We start from the raw sequence: 21,546 nt of genomic DNA on the forward strand, positions 1-21,546 counted from the left end.
GCAATGATGGAAAATTATTAATATTTTATATCCATCAAAGATATTGTTTTAATTTCTCCTGAATTTCCTTAATACTAAATGAATGTGTTATTTATCATCTTTTTATTATAAATATTTTTAGAAATCTCTCTTTTCTCCTTTTTGCTATTTCTTTTAGTGCGTAAATTATGAATGCATTACATAAAAATGCATAAACCAGCTGTACTTCGTGTTATTTTATACAAGCATAATATGATTCTTACCTGCGAGAGCAGATTTTATATTCTTTCAATGGAAACTGTTCTCAGATTTTTTTCAACTCAGCTAAACATTTTCAACAAAGATGATGACAGCTATCTGAAATATGAATAAAAATCATAAAAATGCGAGCAAAAACAAAAGACAAAATCAAGCAATTTTAACAGAAAACACAAAGTGAATGAATTTTTCAGTATACTAACAGAGTTTTAAAATATATGACAGCAATATGCTTTTCCATAAACCTATTTAAAATTTCAGAGCTGATATAGCATAAATATATTCAGTTATGTCAATCATTTAATAAGCCAAAGAATTATAAATTATCTTACTTATCTCACTTGCTAAAAAAAGGCATTTAACATATTTATTTTATTAGTTATCAAATTATAAGCTCATCATTGTCATTAAAAAAAATCAGTGCCAATGTCAAATGTAAATGCTTATTGCTAAAAACTCATCATTGGATTTGATTCATTTTTCAGATTATATATATAAATATGTATCAAACATTTTATATTCAACTTCGACTCAAATTATATTTGATTTGTTATTTTCTATTTTTTGAATGAGGCATAATACCTTTCTGCACTTTTCTACTTATCCATCTACGTCACTGCTTTATTTGGCATTGATTTGCTATCAAATGAATTTAAAGCTAGTTGAATTTACTTATATAGAAATGAATTTAAAAATCACGCTCGAATAATTGATTCTTGTATGATATATTTTGATTTACATTATTTACTGATATCAATTTATATTTATGTATTATGACATATATTTATATGTATTATAAATGAAAACTGATGTTATGGGATGATTATTTTGATTTTGAAAAATATTTTCAGCACTAATATTTCTTTTTTTTTTTAACTTTTATTAAAAACAAAAAATATATAAAAATCACAATTTAATAATTTATTATAAATAAGTATATGCAAATAACTACTGCCTGATTTAGGTAAGCTATTTTCCTTTGATAAATCGTTTTATTATGTTTTTTTATTCCACGGATACTGTCCTATTGCGATAAAGTTAATAAATTACATTTTTTTAATCAGCAATTTTAAATTTCTTAAATTTATATAATTTCTTAAATGTATTTCTTTTATGTATAAAGATCGTATTTAACCTACAATTAATATGACTACATTTAATATTTTGTCTATTTATTAATACAGGAAAAAAATTCATTTCAAAACATTGTAATTTATTGTTTAAAATATAATGTATATTTTTTAACTGTTTGCATTAAAATAATTGCATATGGATATTTTCCCACTCAAAATGCTTAGTTAAGATTTGAGTATTCTCATTAAGTTTAGATAAACTTATGAAGTCGGCATACTAAAAAAATACATTTTATAAAAAAAAAAATAGAGTAGAGATGACACGCTTTAAAACTTGAATAGCTTGTAATCGTAAAAAAAATTGTTTTAGAAGATAATGCTAAAAACAAAGTAAAATGGAGGTATAGTTCTAACATAAATAATTCTAAAAATATTTTTGTTGAATTCCAAATTGTTTCTGAATAAAAGAAAATATTTATCTCTTAGTGAGGTCAATTCACTCGACGCCTAATGATTTAAGTGTACGGTGTCTAACGCTATTTCTCTATCTATCTAACGCTATAGTCTATCATTTTATTTAGATTAACTTGTCTTACGTCTACAAATATGGAATGTTGAAATAAATTTTCCCCTCACTTTTCGATATTCAACTGATCTGAAATTTTTATGATCTAGTGTATTGTCGATGACAATACACTATATTAAAATTTTGAAAACGTAGTTAATAGTTATCGATAAATTTGATTCCAAACGACTGATACTTTCTACAAGTAAATTTCAATAAGATGATTTCATTCTTCCAAAATATTTGAAATAATGAATTATAATTTAAAGACCAGAAAGTAGAAAATAATTAAAATAAAAATTTTAATTATTAGTGCATTGATAAGGTTGTTATTTTAAAACCTATTTTAGATTTTTCTGCAATGTGTGAAATAGGCTTACACAGCACTTCTAATACATTCTTCTAACTTGTGGCATTTTTTTTTTGAAAAACTACAAAATAAAACGATTCTCCTTTATGCCGTTTAGAGCTTCATATTTCTTTCTCCAAGCAAAATATCACCTGTGCTTTTTTTGTCATTTGTGAATTTGAAATATCTATATAAATTATAAAGTTTAAATTTAAATATTTTGAAGCGACTTTGAAAAAGTTATTTCATTTATGAGATTCAAAAATACAAAGAAAAAGAAGGAACGGATTTTATTTCAGGCATTTTCCATACGGCAAAATGTATTAAAAAATTATGTAATCACAAAGTCTCAGCATTACAAAAGTGAAAAAACGTATGTTTGAGTGTTGATTACAGTGAATACTTTGAAAACAGTTTGAAATGTTTTTTAAACTCTAAGTCCTCTTAGAATTCTAAATTGCACTTTTGAATAAGACAAGTCAAAATAATACAGTTTGAAAAAAAGTAGGTGTATAAATAGTTTATGATTGGTTCTGTTTGAAATAAAGATTTGTTTTGAACATAGAATAAAACGTAATAATAAATGTAAGAAAATAAATTTATTTTATTGTTTTCCTTTTTCTTTCTTTCTTAAATTTGATCAAACTAATATTTTGACTGAAGTTCAGCAATAAACTATTATTCGAAAAGTAAATCCTCTTTAGCTCTCTTATTGCGAAATATTAACAATTCAGTTTGTTCAAAAAGAGGAGATAAAACATAAGTAGATAACTAATCTGCAACTTGTAAAACTGACCAGTATCGTACAAATGTTACAATCTTTATCTAAAACTCTGATGAAAAATATAGAATGGTTCTATTATCTCAACAGATTCATAATTCTGTATAATGAATGAATAATAAGCTAAATTGAATCTTAAAACTTACTTTTTAATTTATTTTAGTTGAAAATTGATATAAAACCTTCTGTAGCGTACGCGATTTGATTTAAACAACTCAACTTCAAAACGCAAACGATAATTTTACAATTTTGTCATTGAAACTTTTTTCTTACAATTGTGGACGTTATTTTGTTACCCAAACAGAATTTCCCAATTCCATATCAATCATGCTTATTTAAAAAATCTGACATTCTAGAATTTTAATAATTAGAGAAACAATATTTATTATTTTAGACGATATTAAATGCTGATGCAAGATGCATTTTGCTGAAAACTAAATAAAAATGAAGCTTTTATGTCACGGAATAAATTTAGAAAAAACAATCGTATTGCATCAATCGCTTGTAATTGAGCTTAACATACAGTTTTAAATCTTGTGTCAAGCTCCTTATCCTTCAAATTTCCATGAAAAAAATTGAATTTTCCCCTGGAATTACAGAAATTCAAGATCGTTATTTATTACAAATAATGTGATGTTGTACTTCTATTTACACATATTGTTTGGATTGTAGAAATTTAAATGAAAATAGAACTTTTCGATCATTCTCTATTACTTAACTTATTATTGGCCCTTTTAATTTATTATTGGTCATCATGGCCAAATAAGGCTTCAGTGCCATTGAACAGTCTCAAAACTTTTAAAAGTACTGCTTTATGTTTTAAAGGGCAATAACCTTCGTTCAAGAATTATATAACAATAAGATTATTATAAATTAATACATTTATATAGATTATTCAAACGTCTTATCTTGAAAATAATTAAAATTATTTAAATACGTTTTTGATTAAAACGTATATGATTCACATTAACAAACTACATAATAATGAAAAAAATAGACACCGCTTGCCTAAAAGGCAATGACTTACCTTATTTTTTTACCCCTCTTTTTTTATGCACTTCCTCATTTTCTCTACATAAAAAAAAATCTTAAAGACGTGCATGAGGGGCAGGAGGGCATCTTGAATAGGGTGGTAGGGGCACGCCTTCTGGCACGCGCACATTGTTGTTGCCACCGGTTGTCGTAAAATGTTCCTGCAAAAAAAGAGAAGAAAAAAATGGACCAAAAGATTTATAAGTCATTCAGTTGGGTCTTAAAAAATTCCCTTTGTGTTTTTATTGGGCAATAATAACTTTTAGTCTAACACGATGCACAAGCTTCCTTCCTGCATATATTTAGTTATTTATCAGTGGCAGCAACAAAATGCTGGCAGGTGTGCAATGTTTAAAAAAAAATGGCTTATTTTCTGTGTAATTTATGAATGTTCGCGAATGAAGTAATAAAAGCTATATATATCCGATAACAAGAGTTTCTTGTGCCTTTGAAATATTAGTGCTAAATTATGCTTGAAGATGAAAAAATATCAATATATTTATCTACAATAATGTAATGTATAATAAAGTATCAATTAATGTTTCAATGGTTTCTTATTTTATCTATTTAGTAGCCGCCTTTTGCAACCCTCTGTTTCCTCTAAAATATTGGCTGTATTTGATTTCAATTATCTCCTTTCCATATAACATGATATTCATAATTTTAATTCAGATGGAAATAAATGCAAAGCCAATATTTCTTCACTGATTTACACTTGTTCCGATTCTTGTGGGTATGAACCTTTTTTCAATGAAACTGAAACAAATTTTGAAATCCTATGGAAACTTTAATTGTCTTCATTATATAACATCTAATTATCTTATGCGGTTCTGCAATTTCATTCTCTTTTAATTTCACCATCAAAAGGATTCATTGCAATAGATGTGTATATGTATATTACTACATCGAAACATGTTGATTAAAATTAAATCACAGTAAATAGAGCCATTCAGCACATCAGATTTGTTTTGTAATATGCATAATTTCTTAGTTCATTATACTCATAGATTCTTTAAAAAACTGAATGAAATTAGAAAAGAAATACTCATTGTTATATTTCCAAAGAATGAATAAGTAGAATTTTTATTTCTTAACCAATAGAAGAATAATACAGGAACAAATATCTGATAAGCTATGGTAACGGTATCAATTTCGTTGTAAAAACAACCGAAAAAAAAACATTATTGCAAATATTGCATTAAAATATTTTTGAAATTTATTGATATTAGGAAAACGATGCATGAAAATATGAAAATAAAATTTGGTATCATTAAAAAGATAATGTCTGGAAATGGTGTTTTTTAATGATTTTTGGTGTTTTTTAATGTTTTTTAAAAGATAATGTAAAATGGTGTTTTTTTGCAATAATAATTTTGAAATTTAAAGAGGAAAAAATGTGAACTTTAAAAAAGGTTTTAATTAATTGAAATTTCAGTCATAAGTATCAAGGTTCACATTTCCGCATTACAAAGTATACTTGAACTAAAATTAGTAGCTCTAACTCTACTTAAAGAATGTCAAAACACACACCATATTCTCGTTTATTATTGGTACAGATTTTCTTTAATTAGTAAAATAAATAAATAAGTTCATTCTGAGCATTAAAAATCTTCATCTTCATTCTTCAGTTGCTGCTCTGAAAATGAGTCCATTTTTTGCTGCTCTCTGTGACTCCCAGTGTTTAGTGTATTTTTCTCTTTCTGTTATGAAGTTGAGCAATGTTGTACTGTTATAGGTTTGCATGAAAATAACAATTATCTTCATTTCACAGTGTTTAAATCCATTTTAAATATCTAAATATTGAGTTAAATTTTTTCAGAGGATAAAAACCAGGCTTTCTTTCATTTTTTCAAATCCCGACTCCCTTTTAAGTAGAATAGTTTTTTAGCTTCATTAGTATTTAAAAAATATTTGCTGCTACTCAAAAGATAGAAAAAAAGATAAAATTTAGTTTCTGTTATTGGTATCTAAAAGAAAATTCAGTTAAAATTAATTTTGAATTAAATTTTATTTAATTATCGGAAATCAATGTATTATCTTTATTTTTCTTATAAATACTAAAAGATTTGAAATAAATGCAACACAAAAGCTTTTGTGTGCTCAGTGTGTTTTTTGTGATCATATTTGAGAAATGAAGCACTGTTTAAGTTGATATAGTTGCAGAATTTAACTTTGCCTGCATTGTTTCTGACAAAATTTCTACTACCGAAAATTCTGTATATCATTATCCTTATATTCATTGTCATGAATGCAAATGTATTTCTTAGAAAAACTTGCAATAGTGAAGCATCCATAGATATTGAATATACTGATCAACAAATTCAAAAGCTTTCTTTTTCTCAAAAAGGAAATCTGCAATTTTTTGCTGATTTTGAATTCGAAAATGGCTTTAAAATCGCAGATAAACTGAAATTTATCATACTATTTCATTGTAATCTCAGACAGCAATTTAATTGCAATCACCAATTTGTATATTCTTTGTAAACAATTTATTATTAATTGTAAAAAAAATTATTGTAATATTTTATTCTAATCAACATCATTCTCTTGTAATAATTTCATTGTAATCATCATCATATTCATTTTTCTCTACATCCATGCATAATTTTTATGATTTAAAATTTGAACTCTTTAAAAAAACGATATAAAAAAACGATAAAAGATATATTTTCTTACTGTCTTTAAAAACAACTATCATTAAAATTAACACAATATTGAAATGATGAAAAAAATCTTTAGAATTTCTCACATAAAGAATGATTTTTTTAAATTTATATGTTTAGAGAGAATTAAATGGAAGATTACTAAATACTTCAAATGCTTATCAAAAACCTGACAAATTAACAGTACAGCTCTAAGTTCTTTTATTTTAAGAAATTCTATTATGAAACATTAAGAAAACAAAAGCAATATTTCCTTGGAAAAGATAGAAAGAGTTTGAATTTGTTTTTTATGGCACAAAAGCCATCTTTGGCTAAGCTAGCCACATTCAGAAATAGAAGGAAAATTTAGAAGTAATACGAATTTTCCGTTCATTAATTAATTATTTGTTCATTCAGCAAAAAAGAAAAATTAATATCCAGCATTACTTTTCGCAGAAACAGAGAATAATGATATATTCGAAATGAATGAAAATGGCAGTTACAAATCGAAAATTGTATTTAATTATTCTAATTTAGTTTGAGCATGATTTCATTTCATTCTAGATAATATACAGTTTAATACTTATAAGCACGCTACCGAATTTTTTTTAAAAAAAGGTTTTTCTTTTTTATATCAACAATTGATTTCAAAATATTTAGACATTTTCCTTTGAGTTATAAAGAATTTTCAAACAGATTGATGTAAAATTTTTTGCTTCTTAATAAATAATGGAAAATACAAACGTATAAATAATTATACGTTTAGTTACTTACTTAGTTAAACTAATATTCTGTTGATTTCGGTTTATTTATTTTAAAATTTATTGCAATGAGCATTCTTTATTTTACAATTCTTTTATAAATATTTGGTCATTCTTGTGAAGAAAAATGTTGAATTTTCTCTTATATTATTTTTTAACAAATATTTTTTTCGCATCTTTAACCATATTTTTGAAATATTGTGCTTTTAGCTATTTAAAGAACACATATGCAAATAGATGACATTTTCTTTACAAATTTTCTGTTGCATACCTTTGCTCGTAGAGGGCGCTGCTAGCATAGAAATCTTCAATCCGGCGATTCGGTTCCTTTATGTAAAATAACCTATGATAAAAACAAATACAACATAGAATCCTGTCTCCTCATATAATTATTGATTGATTTTTCCTATCTTAATTTTTATAGAAATATTTATCAATGATATAATTATAATAGCAAAACAAAAATAATTTAAATGCAATTAAAATCAATAGCGAATAATATCCTCAAGCTAAAACAAACTGTAAATGTTACTTTTTCTCAAAGTAATGAATGCTTTAATTATTTTCTGTTTTTATCATCTATCAAATTACATAGCTTTATAAATTCTCAACGACTAAGTAATATTTTAAGTAATTTTCCGTTACCATTTTTTTTATTATTATTTTAAAGAAATTTTATATTATCTATAAATTTTAGGAGTATCATTCTTTTGACTTCTGCGTCTGAAAATAATTAGTTAGAAATATTTTTGAATATCTTAACAAAAAAATTAAACTTATACACAATTAATTCATTATTTTATTAATTACATTCCATATCAAATAATTAATTAGTTTGTATTTTCCTTTATCAATTTTAGCAAATTAACTAATAATGAAATAGCTTTAATTTTATCTAAATATTTTACGACAGCACTTAATATTAACTTCATTTTTTTTCCTTTTATTTAAACAAATTATATTTTTTTTTCGATTTATTTATCATTATTATTTTTCTTATCGCTGTAGATATTGTCGGATTTTAAATAATTCTCTGATATTTGTTTATAAATAAAGTGATCTCGGTATTAAATTGTTCCAATTCAAAAACAGTTTCTCAAGATTTTTTTAGAGAAATAAGGCTTTGACAGATTTATCTATAATGATGTGATAAAAACAAAAATCTAATAACTTTGTTAATATTTTTATATATGTGATATTTTCTAGAAGAATTTAATATATTGACTTTATGTTAGACTTTCTGCACTAGTTGGAATAGATTATAAAAACAAACCTTTGCTTAAATGTTTCATTAAACCTTCTGAATAATTACGCGCATTTTGCTATCTTTTTGTTAAAATTAGTGAATTTTCCGTTTGCTTACATTGAAAGAACTAAGTAATAATTATGCTTAGAAATTGCTTTTTGTTTTGAAATATCTTCGTTTCTTTTGTTCAAACAAATATTATTTCATCAATAAGAACTTCCTTGTCCTTAATTCATTACATCAGATAACCCCGTCCTTTAAATAGTTAGCTGCTAATAAATTAATAGATATTTTATACTCTTTCAATATTGAGAAATTTCATTAATCTGCTTCTTGTATGCAAATGCATTTCTTTGAAAAGCTTAGGGTAATAAAGGCGATGACAAATTTTGTATACAATGATCTACAGATTTAAACGCTTTGTTTGTCTCATATGGAAAATATGCAAATTTCTGATTATTTTAATTTTGAAAATGGCTACGAACACCTCGAATAAGCAGAAATTTATCATATTTAGTAACTATTTTTGAAATAAAATTACAAACATACTTATATGTATTAACGTCAATTAACTATTCCTGAATTTGTAAGTTATTTCCTGTTTCATAATGAGAAATTCAATGCATCTTCTGAAAATAGAATAAAGTAATTAGATATTAGTTCTATACTTGAAGTATTTTTACTATCCTTTTTTATAATTTACAGGTATTTCGCCCATGTCATTTCAATGTGCTAATATTGAAGGGCTCCATTTCCCCTACCAGCATCTCTCGACTCCAAACATGTTTTGATAAAAGTATTCGCAAACTGAATCACATTTGCAAATAAATACTTTATAGGAGTATGTAGAAGTAATGGTTTGTAGCATTGTCACATATTATATTTTAGTAATGTATACAAAAGTGTAGTATTTTTAAAAATCATGACAGAAATTAAGTATTGTAGTATGCTATATTTCAGTAATTATAGTATGTAAAAATGTAGTATTTTTAAAAATCATGGAAGAGATTATAGTATTTATTGTTATAGTGAGTTATATTGTAATAATTATTGTATGTAACGATGCAGTATTTTTTAAAATTATGTTTCATAGAGTACTTTTTACAACCACTAATAAAAAAGTATTTGACCATGTTACAACAGATTCAGTGTGGGTCTCATGTTTTATCAAAATTGACAGATTTAAATGTAAGAACCATTAAAAATTATTAATAGCAAATCGAGTATTTTTAATGTATTCCGAAGCAAATGGGATTACTCCAGAAATGCAATAAAATTCTCCACAAACAGTAAACATTATTCACACTCTTTCCAGGCATTGTGTCGCAACTACACTGATTTTGAGATAAACCGAAGAAAACAATACAATAAAATCTGTCGCTTCTTTTTAATATTGAGTTTCTTCGAGAGATTTGTGTAATCGATGATTGTTATTGAAATCTAGTGGAGTTCCTTGATGTGTATAATAAATAAGAGCAGGAAAAAAAAGCGAATAAAAAATCAGATGTATATCATATATACGTAAATAATAAAGAAAAATACAAGATTATTCATAGATAGAGAACATTTTGAAAATTAGTACAAAATCGCAACTTAATTATCACATTAATTGCAAATTATTTGGTGGAATTTTTATTCTTGTCTGCCATCCTAAAATTAATTTGGTTATAAACTAGTTATATTAACGAAAAATATTTAACAAAATCATCTTTATTTTAAAAATTTCATGCATTTTGTATGCAATCATATTGAATTGAAATTATTTTCTTCGTTTTCAATATTAATATTGCTACTCTGATTCACAGTTGACAAATGAAACAGTTTTTTTTTTTGTGTAAATGATATACAAATGTTATTCTAGAAAAAAAAATTGATTTGAAAAACAAAATGGTGGATAAATAGCTCAATTGAAATCTTTAGAATAATATATCCTATTTTAAATATAGTAAATAACTTGAAGAGGAAAGTAGGTGCGCCAGATTTAAATTAAGGGGTATAGTAGGAGTAATGCTAGGTGTAAGGAGCAATGTTAAAGAGTAATTTCAAAAATATAGTAGTTTTGATCTTCCGATAAATTGCAAATATTTTTGATATTCAAAATGTTTTTCATGATTTGAAATAAGAGTTTGGAAGGTCTGTCAAATATCAGATTCTTTTGATTTTTAATTTAAGAAGGTGGTGCAACTTGTTGGCCTTGCATTTTTAGAATACGAAAAATCATGCTAAATAGGAATATAATGCTAAATTCGTAGATTTTACTCTTTTTTTAAATCTAAAATCCTAGTATTTGATTATTATTGAGCAAACATTTTCATTAACTTCTGTAATAATTTCCTTTTCCAATAGATTTTGATTTGTATATGTATTAAAAATTCATAACATGCTTGAAATAGATGTTATATTTATACTTGTTTTAAAAAATTTCTCTCCTAAAAAGTGTAGATAACTTCGGATCATGTCAACAAAAGGAATCCTCCAGCAAGTTTCGAAATCACACAAAAACTTCTATTTGGGCAAAGTAGGTTATCATTTGCAAATTTTCAAACATCACAATATTTGAAATTTTATTGCAATTTAAAATTTTGTTTAAATTATTTGAATTCACATTTTATTGTCTTTCTGATGAGCTAAATAATTTATGAATGTATTCGTTTCCACAATAGTGTAATGAATCTCATATTCTTTATAAATAGGGTCAAATATGCCAAAACATTATATTTCATCAAGTACTATTATTAAATTATATGCTGGTTACTTTTTCATATTTTTGTTAAAATGCCTGTATGTATATAAAATACATGTATTTAATTGTATATAGAATAAGTTTGTTGATAAAAATGACTCAAAATATATTTATATATTATTTGAAAGCTACATGTCTTTTAATTTGATTATTTTGTGGGATTTCATGTCAAAATCTAACAATAAAAAGCATTTCAACAAATGCATTTAATTCTCTGATATTAATGCAACATTTTAAGTAGTCAGAGTCATTTATTACATCTAAATATACTTGAGAGACTATTAAAACAAGATGAAAAATGAAATGATTGTCTAGCATTATCGTTTTTTAAAATTGTTCTGTTTATTTTTTTTCTTCACGGGAATCTCGAGTTAAATTTCTTTAAATTAACATCCCTTTTTAAAATTTATAATTACTTAATCTACAATATATATTTTTTAATTTTTATATCATCAATTAAAATTTTTAAGGATAAATGGTGTTTCTTTTTCTATATTTTGAACTGACATGCTCATGCGTGACTCAGGTTCTTTTAGTCAGTAGTTGTCCTATATTGACGGGATAAATAAAAAATTATATAAGATAAATGAATATACTTCAAATGATAACAAATTTTGTTATTAATATTATCTGTTAATATTATTTTTGATATTATGTATTTATTCTTGATATTAATATTATTGATATAATATGTTTTTATTAGAAATTTTTGTGATTAATAGGCAAATTGTGATATGCATTCAAATGTCAGGACTTACTTTTATATCAATTTCTAATTTGTTAATTCTTAAGATTCATAAATCTGCGCCCCTTTTTCAAGTTAATAAAGACATATTCAATCCATATTTAAAGTATGACATATTTAACTTACATTTAAAGCAATGCATTTGAAAATTTATTTATTTTGAAAAATCATGTATAGCTTTTTGGATTGTTTTTATTGATGTTGAGATCCTGTCTGTTGTCAACTTATTTTTGATATTGAATATTTTTTTTCAGAAATACAATACTTTCTTGTCACAAAAAAAAAAAAAAATCGTAGCACTGTTATGAATAATATTTTTTTAAAAACAAGTCTTATTGGTTTCTACTGATAAAAGAAATTTTGTTTATTATCAACACAATAGCTAAAATCATTATTGAAATTTTCACTAATGGTATATTATAGTATTGATTTGTTCATACCTTGCATTACTAAGAAGGAAAAATAATTTTAAATAACCTGTTTCACTAAAACATGTCCCATTTTAAGGATAAGTATTTTCCGATTTTCTCCTAACAGCAAATTAGAGGGCTTCCTTTTATTCCTACATGCAAATGAGCATGTATTTAAAGTTAGAAAACCAATAGAAAAAGAAAGTTATTTTTATCATTAATGGATCTGATTATCAATATTTACTTCATATAGCCCTCAACACGCGACGTTTAAACAAATGATGTTAACTGTAATTTTCCGATTAACTGCTGAAGGACTCGGTGTAATTACTGCAACTTTTTCCAGTTGTTTCTTCAGAAAAAGGTAATTACACCTGAGTTTCCCATGCATCATTACGACGACAATAAAAAGTTTCTCCAATTCTACTGCTAAATACCGATTCTGCTTCATTTTGATTGGAGAATTCAATGGGAGAAAAAAAAAAGATCTACTCAAACTTTGAACCTCATTTAAAGTATGATGTTGTCTGTCAGAACATGGAATAAAACCGATAAAAGTTGGAGTATATTGATAACCAATACATACAGGCGGAATGAAGGAGTCTTTAATGTGCTACGCAAACGAAGAAACCCGCCAATCAGACGGCTGCCTCTAACAAACTAACGGAGAAAATAATAAAATAAAAGCGTAAGGCAAAGGGGGGGATACCGTTAGAGTGCCCCAGAATCGACCTTAAGTCTTTCTCTTCCCCCCTGCCGGGGTCGAAAGGAGAACGTTGATTGGCCGAAAGCAGAGCTTGATTTCCACCAGCCAACCAGTGTTATCGAAGGACTCGGCTACATTCTCTCCTTTTTAGCTGCAGGCACTAAGTGAAATCGGATTGTAAATTCGTCGGGGTTCCCTCATTTAGATATTTATCGCCTACTTTGCAAATTGTGGCGCGGATTTTTAGGCGCCCTTTCGGTAATTTTGTCTTCTCTCGTATTCTAGAAACACAAATATATTTTTAACTGCAAATGTATTTTAATTAAAAAAGTTTAATAAATGGTTTGGTCTAAATTTATGCTTGTTTCTCTAATGAAAAGAAATTTTCGTAAATTAATTCCTTTTCGTATCTTAATCGAATCCTTGAAATCCTTTTCACGATATTCGTTTAAGTCATTACCTCTCCCAAATAACACTGTCATATTGAATTTTTCCATTTTCCTATTAATTTTCACATTTTAGTTAATTTATATGTTTTTGGTGCTCTATGTGTTTCTCAATTTTTAAGAAATGACAAAATGACAAATTGTATATACATACAAAAAGTATCCTGTGTGTGTGTGTGTGTGTGTGTGTGTGTGTGTGTGTGTGTGTGTGTGTGTGTGTGTGTGTGTGTGTGTGTGTGTGTGTGTGTGTGTGTGTGTGAGTGAGTGAGTGTGTGTGTGTGTTTAACAGCTGCACTTTATAAAGTTGCGCGCCTATTTCATATCGGTTCCCTTCCTCCCATATATCTTCAGCTAATTTTAAAGAAAATCATTAAGGGAAAATGAAATAAGGGAAAAATTAAAACAGAAAAATAAGCACTGAAAGTAAAAAATTATATTAAATATTTTCAGTTTCCTCGAAATCTTAGGTACAATTTTCTTGCTGTCTTTCATTTTAAAACAAATTCAATAATTAAAAGAATTATGCTGTCACTAATTAATTGGAATCTAACCGTAGTTATTTCTAATTCATCATTTCATATTTATATAATTATTTTAACTAAAACATTTAATTTAATCTTGAACATTTTTTATGTCTAAACTATTGTTTTAATCACTATTGAATGCGATTTATTTAGGTTTATTTTCAAAATAATAGCAAAAATGCAAAAAATATGAATATTATATTAAAATTTGGATTAAAAATTCTGAACTATGTATTGGCACTTGCTAATATTTTCATTAACATTTCAACCGAAGAAAAAAAAATTAGAAACATTCGATTTATGATGCATTTTATTGGATTTCCATGTTATTTACTCTAAATTAGACAAAGTTGAAAGTCGTATTTTTAAAAAATTTGATTTATGCAAAAATATGTCTTGTTGTAATAAATTTAAATTTTATTTTATCATTTTGAAATTTCTGACAGTTCAATTAAATTTCAATTACATTTTAATGAATTATTTACAAATAAAAAATAATTAATATGTAAAATATTATTTATTTCTTATTTAAGTATTCAGTTTCTAAGGTATAGAATTTCAATTATTGCAGAAATGGGTAAATTTAAGATGAAATGCCTTTAAAGGTCCACATATCTGCCAAAAGAGGGCACTGCTTTACAGAGGAGCTCTTTGAAGTTGCTTCCCGAAATTTTTTCAGGTTTGAAGAGTGGGGAGAAACAGATCAAGGTGTATTAAAAAGTTACTTTCGTTCCATTTTCGATTAAATAATATTTTCGCGTAATTAAATAGCTACAGTATTTTCATTTGCCTGATTGCTTAGGAGAATTCTTTTCTGATTATTGGCCTGATTATAAATTCTACGCTCTAAAAATCAAAAAGTATTAAAAAAAAAAACAGAAATAATAAAAGTATTTGTCAAACTAATAAAATGAGATGTTGTAGAGGAGTTTCAATTATAATTTAATTTTTTCAATTATAATTTAATTGAAAATATGATTTTTTTTGGGGGGGGTCTTTACTCAGCTTTATGAAAACAATCAGACTAAAACGAAACAACAAAAGCATTAAAAAAACATTCCAATCAAATGCCTTTGTGAATAAATATCCAGACAGAAATACTCACTCTGAAAGAATTAGAAAATCCACCAATTAATTCTCATACTTAAATTTTCACATTTTATGAAGATTGATATTTATTTGTTTTACATACAGTTTAAACATTTTTTTTAATAAAATTTTATTTTATCTAAAAAAAATTATGTAATATTTACGTTAAAAAGGTTAAACATTTACATAAAATGCGAACAGTTTACTGCAGGTTTTACACATAATATTAGGTAAATTCATCCATAAAACTGGCAGATAATGAATTAATCTTTATTCTTAGTTTGATAACAACATAAATAATTCTTAATAATTAAATTTATTAGAAATCAAAAATATTTTGACGCCTAATAGCATCAAATGCTACAATTATAGCATACAAAAATATATTAGGAATCTTCCAGATTTTGAAAAAAATCGAATAATTACAATAATTATTCTTAATTTTCTTGCCTATAAATTGAATGTCATTTCACGAATGAAGAACGAATACTCTGAACTTCAAAAATTATATCAGATATGAAGTAATTTTTTAAAAAAAAATTAGGCCGGAAATAAATCGGAAACAGGAGCAGAGAATTTTTTTTAAAGGATTGAATAATCAATGTTAAAAAGTTCCTCCCAAGAGGTGTTTAGAGTTATTGACACAGAAATGAATTCCTCATTGATAAATTTATATTAATTAGTCGAATTCAATTTATAAAACTCATTATATTATTAAAAACTATTTACTGTCAAAAATAAAAGAAATATTAGAAAAGGTATCTTGTGATACCAAGAACTGTCAGTTTTATTTGTTGTTAGCAATTAAAATCACAGAAACTATTGCACTTCAAATTAATTTTGTGTTTAAAATAATATTTCAAAAAATAAAAGAACACGGCTGTTCTTCAATGTCAAAGAATCACATTAATTACATAAATTCGATATAAACATAAAATTTTCGATAGATAAACTTTTTAAAAATAGGATTTGCCATTATTAAAAAAATTTAGTTAAAGATTTAATATATTTTTCAATAATTTTATTAATGATCATTTTTATAAAAGATACCATGTATGTCTAAATAGTATATGCATATTTTTAATGCTTTAGTAAAATATTTTTAAAATTTGATAAATAGCAACATAAGTTTTGGGAAACTTTAATTAGACAGTCCTCCAATCTTGAGGAGAAGTTTTGGGAAACTTTAATAAGACAGTCCTCCAATCTTGGGGGGGGGGGGGGGGTTCCCCCTAAAATCGCAATATATTTGCAATCGGCATTTATAAATATAACTGGCAAATATATTCATATAATTTTTAAATGAATCAAATTGCTGTTTTTCTGCAACGCTGTCATTGCATCTCCACCTTGCTGCCTGCCGTAATTAACATTAATTTATAAATATTGCTAATTACATTTAATTATAAATTAAAAGCCATCTTAAAAAAAGCCTTTATAACTCAAAATACATAAAATTACAACGTGTTGAACGAAAGCAAAAAGCGTAATGGTTTGTCTCCAAATATTGCACATTATTTAAAAAGAATACTTAAGAGTTGATATATATTTTTAACAAAAGTTTATTAATATCTTTCTTTGATTTACAAAATAGAAAATTCATGAAAATAATAACTGTCAATTACAATAATGATCTCAGATGTTTTATAAAATATTGAAAAATGATTACCTAATTTCTTCTAAAAAATTCTTTCTCTATATTTTACATAATATTGCTTTGTTGCTGTTAATAAAATTAATTTTGTTAATTTATTTCTTTAGTGAAATTGTCGTATCATTCTGCAAACTTCAAGCCCATATCTCTGTTAGCAACACATTTTATTGGAAAAACTGTTGTGAGAAAAAAATGTTTTTGAGAAATAAAAGCATGGGAATTTAAAGACACTGTGTAAGTATGTATCAATAAAAATTTTATAATTCATATTTTGCATGTTTTTAAAGCTGTTTTTTTAATATGCTTTTAAATCATAACAATGATTTTAAAGAATCTGTAGTTTTCATTATAAGTTACAATGTTTTATGAATATTTGTTTTTAAAATTATTATAAATATGAAAGGATAAAACTGAGGAATATTTATTTTTAGTTATTTTGGTATTGCTGGCAGAAATTAAATTTTTTACAATGAATGAAAAAAAAAATAGTAATGTATGCCTTAATAGTAATAGTGAATAATTCTTTTAAAATTTTCAAATGAAAAATCAATTACATAGATTTCGTTTTTCAAAAGCAAAATTTTCATTTCGTCTTCCTCTTCTTTTTTGTTTGTTGAATTCATAACCTGGCGACTTAACAATAATTTTTTATTCTTAAAATTGACTCTACATATTTTTTCTTTGCATAACGCATAAGATGATATCACTTTACCCCAAAAGAGGGCGCGTTAAAATGTTTCTCACCCACTACGAGGATCAAGTTAACGTTGGCGAGCATTTACTACTTTTGGCAGCCTTATTGGCTTCTATTTTGTGAACCGGGTAACCCGCGGTGCTACTTCCATCGATAAGCCTAGTTAATTGCAGGTGTCTCTCTTTTTTACTCAGTTTTAACTCCACCCTCATCCCCTGGCCATTGGCGGCCTTGGAACTGGCCTACTGGGTCCCATTCCCATCCGGCCCGACATTATCGGAGGAGATAATGGCCCAGCGCACAGGTGAATGCTAGCAGAAATCCGATATCTCGACTGTCTAATGGTCCTTCCTAGTAGACGCATATCATTTAAAAGCAGTTAGTTTTACCTTTTTTTCCCCGTACACGCAATGGTAATGGTACGAATTATAAATGATGCTGTTCCTTCTAAAAGGGGATGGATTTTGTAATGAATGTTGTAAATTTTGTGGTGTATTGGGGAAAGGGAGGGAGGGAATTGTTGTCAGAAGTTTTATTTCCCACCTATGCCGCGCAAGTCGTGTTTTATTGAGCTTTACAACTGAAATCTTTCTGGACGAATTTTCTCGTTAAAAAGGGAAACTATATGCCATTTTACTCGAATTGAAACAAAGAAAAATATTAAGTGATTCATAAATAAGATAATTTAAATAATGATAATAGCTGAAACTTTATTTCCCAATACCCTCATACCAGACCTTTTATTTTATTTATTTATTACGTTTTATAATTTAGAATTTCACAATAGATTCTTTTCTAAAATAAAAACAATACATGAAATCTAACCAAATAATGTTAAGTACATTCTTAAGTGGGTGAGTCCACAGCCATATTTTTTTTACTGGAAAATAGATCTCAGCAATAACTCTTCTTTATAAAAGAAACGATATACAAGGCTTCCGCATTGAAACATAAAAATTTTAGGCACTGAATTTTAATATGAACGATTATTTTGATGAAATTAAACAATGTTTTAATACTGAGAAGTCTCATTGTGACATATATATATATATATATATATATATATATATATATATATATATAAAGAGAGGAAAAAAGAGAGAGGATAGAGAGACAGAGAGAGAAAGATGATAGATTGATAGATAGATATAAATAGAAATATTAAAGATAAATAAATAAAATATATATACAAGCGCAAGAGAAAAGTATTAAATCATATAGAAATTAATATATACATACACACACAGAGAGAGAGAGAGAATTAAGCAATAATAAATATTTTTTAATGAGTTTACTCCTCCATCTGCAGAATTTTTAAAATCATACGAGTTGATGTTGACGGAAATATACGCTAAAACACTAAAAAATGTATAAGGCTAAATAATTTTTAAATGAAGCTCATTATTTTTGATTCGATGCTACGATAGAAATATGATATAAGAAATAATCAAATTTATGCATGTAAATGGCAGGATACTCAGTTGGAAAATTGCTCAGTTGGATCCATACCATACTACACTCAATAGCATATGTCCTTTTGTTGTTGTTGTTTCTAACGGCACTTGCCATGGACAAGCTTGCTGACGAAATCAGCGATTTTAAGTCGAGGGTGCGTCTTTTGTTTTTTAGTAGCGTCAACTATGTTCAAGAATACGTCGCAGCAACTCACGCATCACATTCGCTTGCACAACCCCTTTCTACAGAGGGGGGGGGGCACATTCACACATCTCACAGATAGAACAGAAGAAGAACAACCATGCCCGAACCGGGACTCGAACCCAAGACGACCAGACCTGGCATAGGGAAGACGCGCTACCCCTATGCTAGGACACCGGCTTCATATCTCATAATTAGCTTTATTAGAACTTCTTTAAAGTGAAGCAAAAGGATGTATTATGAGACATCCATAGTAACAAAAATAACAAAATCGAGCTCCTAATTTGGGATTAAGGAATGCAATAAGTTATTTGTATGATATATGACCAAATGCAATGTAAAAAGAAACAATTAAAAAAAAAGAAATGTAGGAAAATCTAACAATTAGATACGTTTAAAATCGCAGCTTAAAGCAAAATTACTTAGAGCTTATTTAAAATATCAAAGCGTAATAATTAAATTGGTAGTATTTATATTAACAAAGTGAAGTAATAAAATTTTAAGAAAAAGGAACCGTTAAAAATGGAATGGTGGATAAGATTTGATGTAAAAAGATTAGCAAACTTAAGAACTTGATTGACACTATTAAGAATCAGTGAGGGTAGAAGAAAAGGTAGCAGAAGGGGTAGCAGATTAATAAATTTATTTAATTAATTAATTAAGATTATTCTTAAAGCACCCTCCGCTCGTCCATTTCAATGCATTTGGCATTTTTTTAAAGAATTTTATGAATCATGAAAAAAAAAGCAAGTAGAGAAATAGAAATTAATATAAATTTTGCTAGAAACAAGAATTATAAAATAGTATCTCCGCCTTTGATAACATATTTCGCAGGATAATATAAATAAAGTTTTAAAAACTCCTAATCATTTGAAGATAAGGTTTTTTAAATTTTATTCCGAAAAATCATTTTTAAAAATTTAAAATAAAATTATTTTAATTGCAAAGTTCTAATAATCATAATAATAATCTATACTCACTTGATATTTGGTAAACAAATTTTCTCTTCTGTATAACGTCATCAAACTCTTCTGAATAACAACATCCATTCTGAAATAAAAATCAATAATGTATAGATCTGTATTTTAATAATTACATTGAAAGTAAGAAAGAATGCAAATTTATGCTAGCATCAATACATTTTATATATTGTTGCATTCAATCATTTAGACATATTATTTGGTCACATATCAGTTATATTTTTAACTTTTGGGTGTATTTAATTGATATGATAATAAATTAAGATGACTCTATGGTTTATATAGTTAACCCTTTAAAGGGCCATTTTTTTTCTTGTCATATTATGTTAAAATATTTTAGGCTTAAAATTAGAATAAGAAAAGGGATTCATTTAGCTTATTAGATAAATTTAATTTGTTTAATTAATTAATTTGGTTAATTAATAATTAAGTAACAAATCAAGACACATCATTTTGTCTGAGATAAAGAACTGAAGCATCTAAGTTTCTGACTTACTAAAAAAATTTATCAGAACTTATGCCAACCTACATAATTTCATACAAAGATTGATAAATTTGGTGGGAAGCATACTTCCCACGACCCTAGAAAGGGTTAAATAATATCTATAATCTCTTTTGATAATTTTAATTAATTAATTATAAGAATTGAATATTGATAATTTAATTAATTAAAATATCAAAATCATTTCACCATTTTAAAACTAATTAAAATTTTAAGAAATTAAGTGTACGAATTCATTCAGTTAGAAACATATTAGATTAATTAGAAATAAATTGTATTTTCAACTCTTGAAAATACTGTTAATTAATAAATATTATTAATTTTAATGACTTGATATATTAATATTCTAAACGTGGTAAGTTGAAGATTTATTTGTTTCTTAGGTTATTCATTTTAGAAGTTAAGAAATTAATAAATAATTTTAAAAAGTCTGTAATTATGAGTGAACTGATTTGATCAAATCCTAAAACCCTCAACACCAAGTGAAAACTTTATGTTTCATATATTTTTGTAATTATTTAACTTTGTGATATTCACTAAAGATAAGTTTGAAACTTAAAGATAGTAGGGGAATCATTGCTCCATTCCTTCCAAAAATTATTTGGATTTGGATTAGCTAATAGCCATATTCTGCAAAAACGAGTATAATATTTTAAGTATGACATAGAATATAAGTTACACAATTTCTAATGCTTTCTCAGAATTACATAT

General features: G+C 26.1%; 1 long non-coding RNA gene across 1 annotated transcript in view; it reads right to left on the reverse strand.

Annotated features, from left to right (window-relative positions):
- Positions 1-20,405, reverse strand: part of LOC129964077 (uncharacterized) — a 172,116-nt gene extending 151,711 nt beyond the window's left edge. Inside the window, exons 1-4 of the long non-coding RNA XR_008784064.1 lie at positions 20,334-20,405; positions 7,712-7,783; positions 4,033-4,198; positions 243-336 (exon numbers count right to left, since the gene is read on the reverse strand). This is a non-coding gene — a long non-coding RNA (uncharacterized LOC129964077). The remainder of the gene's footprint in view (positions 1-242; positions 337-4,032; positions 4,199-7,711; positions 7,784-20,333) is intronic.
- Between the last annotated feature and the right edge of the window lie 1,141 nt (positions 20,406-21,546).

Source organism: Argiope bruennichi, chromosome 3 (genome assembly GCF_947563725.1).
Source record: "Argiope bruennichi chromosome 3, qqArgBrue1.1, whole genome shotgun sequence".
Taxonomy (NCBI): Eukaryota; Metazoa; Arthropoda; class Arachnida; order Araneae; family Araneidae; genus Argiope; species Argiope bruennichi.